The following is a 9,814-nucleotide window of genomic DNA, read 5'->3' as shown; positions in this document are numbered from 1 at the left end:
GGACACCCAGATTAACTCCTGCACCTGAATTAGAACAAAGTGTTTTGCTATTCCCTTTCTCTTTCCCTCTCCACCCCTTTCCCTGTCCTTATTTTAATCTACAAACCAGTAATGGGTCTGCAGGCCTGGTGCCAGGGTACAGCTCTCATTCACCTGGCAAATGCTGGGATCCTTCTCCTGCCTCCAACTAAAAACCAAGACTAAAAGGAGGAGCCAGGAGGTCATTTTTGAGCCAAGGCATCCACCCAGGGTGTCCAGACTTTATAGGAATTAAATTTATGGGAACTAAAGGCTTCCATCATTCTCTTGCTCCTTCTCTTGCTCCGGAAGATGTTTTTATCACCCTTGATACCACAGTAAAAATGTTTTCAAAGGCTGAAATTATGAATATTGACAGCATTAATTTCTTTTTGCTTAATAAATAAAATGGAAATTACTTGGAAAATACACTGAGGCCAAGTACATTTTAATGCATTAAGAATTTTTACTTCAGGTCTAACAACTAAGTGGGAAGTGTTAAGAGGCACTTCAGAACAGGGTCCCTGGGGCTCCCAAATACAGCAGCAACTCATCCATCAATTCATTCTTAATTGTCCTTCCCATAATAAACAAATCATATTTTGATTGTTCCCTCTGCAAGACTCACTGAGGAACCTGGGAGTTGTTACTGCCATACCAGGTGCTTCTTCAAATCAAACAGAAATCCACCAGCAAGGACTCACAGCAGCTCTTTGTGCCTCATGATTTTAGTGCTGGCCTTTGTCAGCCTCCCTTTTTTCCCCCAAACTATCCTTGCAGCACATTCCAAGGGTGAAAGGTGGGAGAACAGAGCCCTGAGCACACCCCTGTGAGCTGGCAGGCTCCGTGAAATGAAACTTTCCTTGTGCAGATTGGACAAAGTCCTGACAAACTTCATTTACATGTCAACAAAAGGAAGATGGGAATTCATCCCACTGACTGACATGGGAACAGCTCTAAGAGCAGGATGAAGAAAGCAGCACTCCTTCAAATTGCAAACTCCTTGGGGCAGGGAAACCTGCCAAATTCTGCCACTGCTGAGCGACCTGGATCACTTGGCAGGGATGGAACGGGGGCAGCCCAGCTCTCCTCTGTCCCACAGGCAGTTCCAGCCCAGTCTGAGGCACCTGCCTTATTCCCACTGCAATTCCAACCATGGGCAATCATATCTTACACTGAACACCAGGCATTAATTAAAGATTAATGATGATGTCCTTCTTGGAAACAATTTTATTTAGCTGAGCATCACACTTGCAAGTCTGTGGAGTCATCAGCAGCAGTCACAATGCACAGGAAGCAGACTGACTGCACAGGATTGTTCTCTGCACTGGGGGAATTAGGGATACCCACTGGAATGCAATTCCAAGCCCCAGGCTGTGGATGGGACCAGCTCTGGGTGTATCAAAGCTACTCCTGAGCAATCCCAGGCTTTAATCCCAGGTTTAATCCAGCACCTTGGCCCAGGCAGTGGCTCAGGGCAGATCTCTTGGCTTTTCTGAGATGCTGGAGACCAGAAAGTGAAGAGGAAGTTGAGTGTCCAGGACCTCAGGGCTGAGAAAACAATTGTCAGGAATCTTATCAGAGCAGATAAATATGGATGAAATCACAGCATTGCTGTCCTCCCTCCTCTCACAGATCTTTGGCTTAATATTTGGAGTCATTCCCTCGTTCTGGAGGCAGTGACTTGCATCCTAGAACACATTTTTGCTACAGATCCACTCTTCCAGCAAGCTGAAAGCATCTCCTGCCCATTCCCCTTGTCCAAAGCTACATCCTCAGGCTTTATTCCCCCCCCAAGAATTAACTTTCAGCAGTGAGATTTTCATCTGAACCACTCATATGTGTGGTGTGCCCTTCACTCCAATGGAATAACCTGAGGAAAACAGTCCCCCCCTCCTTGTGGGGGTGAGGGGAGGTGGGAAGATATGGGGGGAGAGTGAGTGACTCACTGTGTGTCCAGACAGCCAGATCTGAGCAAAGAAGGTGTCAGACATCACCTAATAGTGGAAATTAGGAAACCCAGATAAGATAAGTGCAAAGGGACTTGCTTGGGGAAGTTGCAACAGTCCAGAAGTCAAAAAATAAGATGAAATAAGGACCCAAAATTAAACAAAACAAAACATGGCAATGTTAAGCAAAGCAGCAAAACAAGGCAGAGCTACCAGATGATGCCCTGGAAATTCTGCCTTGCTCACTTAATGCTGCTCATGGAGCCTTTCCCAGTTCCTTTCCAGCCTGGCTCGGAGCAACAGCTCCTTATCAACAGTTTATTTTACCCATTTTGTAAAGGAATTACAGAACAGGGGAAAAAATACTGGCTATTTTGAGCATCTCCAAGACTCAGCTGTGAGTGTGGGAAGGTGGGACAACAGGGCAGAGGAGTGTTGATGTCCTGAAGAAGATCCTGTAGGAGGTCAAAGCCCAGCTCCTGAGCACCTGTGGCCATGGGGGACCCCAGGGCACAGTTTGGCAGAGTGTGGGTCCTAAAATCCTGCTTGGCATCCCAGTGGGAAAAGTTCATTGTGCTGTTCTGTCTGGAAAAGCAGCATCTGGAATGTTCAGTGTCCCCAGTGTCCCCCCATCAGAACAGTGTCCCCAGGGCTGGGGAGGCTGGGGAAGACAGTTCCTTTTCTCATCTTGCATCAGCACTTTAACACCCCCAGAACGAAACAGAGACTTGAAAAAGAATAAATGAAATAGGGACTGGTTTCAATTCCAGACTTCTCAAGAAGCCCAAATGCATTATCCATGTTTAACAGCCATGGCTCACCTAATTCAGTCCTGGTTTTTATCCCAAAGTGCCCAAAATTAGGGATCTCCCACGGGGTTCTGGATTCCAGTTCTGCATTCCTCTTTTCCTCTATGTTGACCCCCCTGGTTTGTGTGATGAGGAATGAAGCACAAGCAACACATGGACATCTTAATAAATTTAATTGAATTAATTTAATTAACTTCCTCCCTCCTCATCACCTGTGATAATTCTGAATAGAAACAACAATCTGGTTGGCGGGAGCAACCTTGAAGAGTGTTTTGACAGAGAATATGAACATTTTTCAAAATTAAAGGTCAACTCCAGTGTCCACCAATGTTTCTTCTTCCAAGGACAAAATAAACCAGTGAGAGTGTGGGGGATAAAAGTGCAGGTAGATCCTGGGAAGTTGGGATTGCCATCTTCGAGGGTTTTCCACCAGTTTTAGCAAAGAAAACTAAATCCTCTGCATTGTGCTTTTTGCCATCATTAAATCTGAGTTTTCCACTGGTGCAGAATTTAATACTGCATCACCAGAAGCAGAGTCATGGGGAAAATTGCATTTTCTTTACCTTTCAGATACAATAAATAGATAAAACCGTTAAAAATGAAAGTTATTCAAGTAACCAAAGGCTACAGTCCAATATAGCCAAGACAATGTACTCTGAGACTCAGATCTGGAAAAGAGATATCAGCAGAAATGTGTACCAGCCAAAGTTAATATTTGCACAAAAATGGTGAGTCAGATAAACTGGGATTTCCTCTCCCAGCCACTCATGGCTTATCCATGGCGTCTCAACTGAATTTGATACAATAACTTTCATCTGAGAGGGAAAAATGTTCAGCTCAGGTAAGGAAGACTTTATTTTGGGCCTGAATTCTCCCTCTGCATCCACTTCTGAAATGTGTAAGGAGTAATGTTGTCACCCAGGATTCCATCACATGCTATTGCCCGACTGTTTTCATGATGTACTCGATTCCTGATCCTCAGTTATCCTCCAGGAATTTAGTATAAAACCAATACACCCATTCCACCGTTAAAGTCATCAGTTTAAAGTTCCCAAATAAAACCAGAAAACATCTCAGTAGAAAAAAAACCCCTAACTCACTCCAAATTCCAAATATCTTCCTGTTCTAACAACACATGTTTAGTTCTAACCTATTTCAGTTAGAGGAGGGCACTTCAGAACAATTTAAATTTCTTTCATGCTCAATTTTGCTAAGTTGGTCAAGAGATTCTCACTGTCACCGAGGTGGAACATTAAGAAGATCCATCTCACAATGTTGTGGAAGCTCCCTGGAGGTGTTAAAAACATTTAAGAATATGCCAGCAAACATCCAAGTCCAGGTTTAGTGTGGGAAGTCCAACTACACCATCTACTTAGTTTCCTCCTGGCTCCAACCTTCTATAATTTTATTATCATTGACTGTGTTTCATTCAGTCCACCAGGAGTTCCTGAGCTTCCTGCTGCAGTCCACGGGACGCTTCAAAACAAAAGGGCTTTTTACCCAGCCATACACACAGAAGGGAATGATAAATAAACAATCAACATTCAAATAAAATCCCTGCTGTAAGTGAGGAAGGCGTTTCAAATCAAACCACACCAGCTCCGCTTCACCGGAGACAAAAATAAGCTGAATCACTTTTTATTTTCTCCCCGATGGCCCGGCAGACAACGCTCCAGGGGCTGAGCTGGTTTTCCTCTGAGGGGAAGCCAGGCCTTCCTGGGAAAGGGCTGGGCAGGGCTCAGTCCTGCCTGCCACCAGCTCGGAGTCACCGGGGGGAGCTGTGCCAAGCAGTAGTACCGGGAGCTCCAGAAACAACAGCCGGGAGTAAGACGGGAGGAAGGACCACGCGACAACACCCTCCAGGGGCTGGAAAAACTGATGGGCAACCAGGGCACTGATGAGCAACCAGCAGGGAAAGGAACAGGCAGAGGCACCGGGGATGATTATTCCCTGTTTCTCTCCGCTGTGAGAAGGGGGAATGTCAGAACTGGGTTTTCCTCCATTGCTTTTTCATGCCTTGTGTGGAGGGTGAGAGGAATCCAGCAATGCCTGATTGTTTTGGGCAGGATGCTTGACAGGGAATTACCTACAGTGAACAGAGGGAATGAAAAAAATCTGGCCTTGATAGTTCAGAGGCAACTTCTGAAATTTAAAGTCTAACAAAAGCATCTTTAAAAATTAAAAAGATTAAAGCCCTGCTGTGAGGTTTTTAGAGGAGAAAGCTTCGTTTCTCTGTCTCAGCCTGACTGCACACTACCTGCTCATTAATATCTTGGATTCTCCAGAGTAGGCACTATTTTCCAGAAGTACGGAGCGTTTTAGTGCTCAGCTTGCTGCTCTTGGCACTGGATAAACACTGGGTCACATTTAAAAAAAGCATATTATGCATTTAATCATGTCGATATGGAAAGAGCAGGATTTATTAAAAGCACCTAGATAAGTTCCAGGCCTTACTCCCATTAGCTTCCAGGGGTGACTCACAACCTGGTTTTATGAACTGTCTGGAAAAATCCCTTTGGGATTCAACTGCATCTTTAAGCACATTTTACAAATGTGACCTGCTGTTCCTACACGGTCCTTAGAACAACGGGGTGATTCCTTCGGGGATTTTAGGAATGGTATTAATGCACCTCATAATCCCGGGACACCCTTGCCTGTGGCACACTCAGTACCCGGCCATCGACCTTCCAATTCTTACTCATATATTTATTTCTGATGCCCTTTTTGTCTACGTTCTTGTAAAAATCCGCTGGGCTCTTATTATTTCATTAGCTGTCTAGACTGTGCTGCAGGTAAATTGGGGGGACTTTAAAATGGGAATGAGCACACAGGGGAAAAAATAAATAGAGAAAAACAGAAGGTGCTGCTCCTGATCTGAGCCTTCATGTAACAGCGTAGCGATGTAAATGTAAATGCAGTAATTTATGGCTGTGTTTCTATACAACGCTCAGCCAGAAGGTCCCTGGAGATTTTCTGGTGTGTGAACTGCTAACATCACAGGATCACAGAATCCCAGAACTGACAGGGTTCTGTTCCCCGTGAGAAGGTGCTCTGAAGGGCTGGATAAGGACAGAGTTACTAAAATAAATCCATAAAGCAAACCCCGAGCTTGGAGGCCGCTCCCGCCGCCCCCTCTCGGCCCCGCCGCCGCCATGTTCCTGGGCGGTCAAATCGCGGCCGCTGATTGGCTGCGCCGTGACGCTTCGGCCGCGCGCGGACCAATGGGAGGGAGGCTCCCTGTTGCCACGGCAACGGCGGGGCCTGGTGCGGCCTGAGGCGCCCCGAGGCCTGCGCTGAGTTATAACGAATTATATCTGAATTATAACAGCTGTAAATGAATTATAACCGAATTATAGCCCCGTCCCGTCCGCACCATTTAAATTTCTCCCCCTTTAACAAATTCAGTAGTCTGCACACCGAAGAATCTAGAGGGACCTTCTGTGTAGAAACGCAGCGATGAATAACTGCGTGTGTGTGCACGCATACCTAATTATATATACATATGTATATGCATATGAATATGGCATAATTTTACTCCAGTGGGCCAATTTCACTTTAATAAATAAAATGTTATGAAGGGAGGGTGGTCAGCTTGTTTGGAAGAACAACACTGACCGGCTGCGACTCAGCTTTCCCTGGCTTTTTCACAGCTAGGAGCTGCTTGATATTTTTGGCTCGGCTCTATTATTATAATTTTTTTTTTCCCTTTTAAAAAATATGAGGCAGTAGGCTTCCTCCCAAGACACACTCAGGTGGGGCCGCTTCTAGCTGCTGTCTTTCCCCTGGGGCACCTCATTTTGTTAAAAAAAAAGGGGGAAAAAAAAGGACAAGTCTCCCATGACACACTCAATAAAGCTCAGATGGCTCGGCTGTCCCCTGTCCTGTCCCTCCAAGGCTGTGCAGCCTCATTACACCTCCCTCAAAATGGTTTTAAAAGGCTGCAGATGGAAGAGCAGTGACATTTATCACTTGCAAATGAGGGCCCTGCGTCACCTCTGAGGGAGAGTTACATTCTGTAATCCTCATTCCAGGGTATTTTTCTGCTGACTTTATACCCGGAGTCTCAGTGAAAACGAACTCTGTGTGCTCGGTTTTATTGCTGCAGGGTTGGAGTGACTCCCTGAGGGTGGATATTGAGCCCCAAAAATCTCGGTGGGATTGTTTTAATTCACAAATGTCACCTGGAAAGAGCAGAATTGGACCACAGCTCTTCCATCTCTCCACAAGGAATTGTTTTCCTGGTGTTGGGCCTTTCTCATGTGAGAGTTTTGTTGTATTTGTTCCACCTAAAAATGTGCTGGGGCCGCCTGTCAGGTTTAAGTTTGATTTGAGTCAGACAAAATTTTGACACCAAAGTTTTAGTAAAAATGATAAAACCATTTGAAATCAGTCCATCACTGGGGAGTGGGGCCAGTTTCTGCCACACTGTGAGCTTTTCACTAAGAACTAGTGTCTACTGCATTATAAAACATAATATATCAAGAACGTTTGGTCTATGTTATGGAAAACATTATTATCCCTGTTCAATCATTCATTTCTATTTTATTTTTTCTTTTTTTTTATGGCATGAAGTTTTGAAATAGATGGGAGTGAGAAATAAGGGAACAAGCACCACCATAAGAGAATATATAACTCCAACCACTGTTGGAGTGCTTCTGTGAATACGATCAGAATTGGGCAACTCAGGAAGAGTCACCAGATATAAAAGGATAGAAGGCAAAATGTGAAATTTGCTGTATCCTTGTAGCTGGTTTGTTTGGAGCTGAAAGGGTCTTAATGGCTCAGGTGATTCTTCCTACAACTACTGTTTGCGTTAAAAAGTCTCAAATCAATTTATGAAGGAAGTAATTGTTTTGACTCACTGGCTAGATCTGGAAACCAGGGAGAAAGATTCACACAGATTAAAATTTTTAGGCAGTTTTGAGTATTCTGGACCCACTTTCTCCCTTTTGACAGAAGCAGCGTAGCCTGAAAAGCTTCTTTCCCAAAGTACCTTCCAAACTGAGGTGCCTGAACACAGGCAGTGGGAGTCCCCCACCCCTTGAAGGGTTGCCCAAATCTTCATTCCCATTGTTCTCAGCACTTCAAAATGAAAATCCCTTATCCTGCCATCGGGCTGAGGGGAGAGAGAGAATAGGAGAGTGGAGGAGAGAAAGCCCCGGCAGCTCCATTCATGGGGGGGATGCAGCCACTGCCAAGTGTCATTATGAAAATTCTTCCTTTTCGTACGATATTAAACTCTCCTCTTGGCAGGTCCCCTGATGCAGTGAGTGTTTTCAGTGAAAATACACGAGGTACTGAATTCTTTAACCTCAGTTCATTTCTCATTATATTACTCTGTTAATAGTCCTGGGAAATACACAAAAAACCCAACGCTGTGTCTGTGCTGAGCAGGGAGCTCTGCGTGTTTAGGGTGGCTCTTGGCAGTGAGTTTGATGGAGAAGAGGAAAAAACATTTTGCAAAGGAAAAAGGGTTCAGGAAGAGTTGGTTTTTCTGCATTTAATTAAGCATTGAAATCGAGGCCATTTGGACCTCATCTTCCTATGCAAGTACCTCTTTAAATGCCAGGGGTTTGAGATTTGAATCTTTACTGAAGGAGTGCTAATTATCAGCTCTGGGTTTGATTCAGTTCCTCCCCAAATTCAAGATTCTCTTCACTCTTTGCAGTTGGAAAGAGAAGGTTGACATGGATTAAGTGTGGAGTTTGCTCCCAAGAAGTTACTGCCCGTTAGGTGGGACCACAATAAGTGAGGAAGTTGGGGTTTCTGCTCTGCCACAAATATAAATTCAAGTGATGGGAAAGCAGACATGGAAGTATAACAAAATTCCAATGCCCTCCAAATGGGAGTCAACAAATACACCTGCTTTTCCTTGTTGCAGGGGCTGGGAGCAGACTCACAGTCAGCTCTTGTGGCTGAAGTCACCGATGAAAACTGTGCAACTGCAATAAATTTATTGCTTATGACTGTGAGGAAGAGACTGGACAGTGATTTATGGTGTTGTGGCTATAAATTTTGTTCCTATCTCCTGGCCCGGGTGTATTTCATCTGGAAATATTTGATTAATAAAGAATGATTTTGTTCAAAAGGCCAGTTGATCACAAGTTTCACTGCATCAGCCAAAGAAGTAGAAAAATCATGTAAAACTCGTGTTTAATATTGTGTTGGTTGCAGGGGAACAGCCTGCAAGAACTTTTGACCAGAAACTCTTAGTCCATCGTTTCAATTGACAAATAACAATCGAAATATAATTTCAGCCAATTCCCAGAAAGGCAGAGAATGCAATTTGATTTAATCACTAATCTGGCAGACATTGTGTGCCCTGTTTTCAGCCAGCCGTGCCCTCGGGGGCCGGATGCCTCTGGTCATGTAGAACGTGATGGATTATGACCAGAGGACCTGATTTACAGTCCAGTGGTGGCACACACAGACCCAAGGGAGAACGAAGCCTCTGTTGAGTGGCCTGCAAAGCTCATATTGTAAATGCATCAGAGGGCTGAAGGTTGAGGAGTTGCCTGTTGCACAGGAGTGTGAAAAGTGAGGGGAAGAGGTAAAATGGTTTGCTCAGGGTGAGGCAAAAGTCTGTGGCACAGGTGGAAAATGACCCTGGTGTTGTTTGCCCAGTTCCTGTGTCTTCATTCCTCCTCTGTCTTCTCAACCCAGCACTGAATTTGCAGGTTGTTGTCAGATTCTCTCACCCAGCTGTGTCCTCACCCTGCGAGGCTTCAGCATTCCCGGCCATCCGGGTCAGGAAGCTGTGCTCACACACAACTGCTGGCTAGGACTGCTGAGGGACTTGTTATCTGGATCCTGTCTCCAACAGAATTGGGGATCCTTGAGCATCTGCCCCGATTTCTGCTCCCACTTCCTCTCACAAATAGTTGATTTGTGCCAATAGAAACTAAACAGATGTTTAAATGCTCACTCATTTTTTTTCCCATTTCACCCCCCTCATTTTGTCTTTAGTTCAGACCATGATGGCTTTAGGCTGGAGTTTTTAAGACCATTCATGGCTCCACTCACAGCACCTCAAGGCAA

General features: G+C 44.8%; 1 long non-coding RNA gene across 2 annotated transcripts; it reads right to left on the bottom strand.

The window, feature by feature from the left end:
- Positions 1-527: 527 nt before the first annotated feature.
- Positions 528-5,941, bottom strand: LOC113971460. 2 transcript variants are annotated; one of them, XR_003535556.1, is made up of 3 exons: positions 3,877-5,941; positions 1,968-2,015; positions 528-1,569 (listed from the first exon to the last, which is right to left on the bottom strand). It is a non-coding gene; the product is annotated as an uncharacterized LOC113971460 (long non-coding RNA). The 2 variants fall into 2 exon arrangements; XR_003535557.1 differs by having other exon boundaries at positions 3,927-5,941.
- Between the last annotated feature and the right edge of the window lie 3,873 nt (positions 5,942-9,814).

This window comes from Neopelma chrysocephalum, unplaced genomic scaffold (assembly GCF_003984885.1).
Source record: "Neopelma chrysocephalum unplaced genomic scaffold, ASM398488v2 Primary Assembly neopelma1_84, whole genome shotgun sequence".
Classification (NCBI taxonomy): Eukaryota; Metazoa; Chordata; class Aves; order Passeriformes; family Pipridae; genus Neopelma; species Neopelma chrysocephalum.
This window is presented reverse-complemented; position numbering and strand designations above follow the sequence as displayed.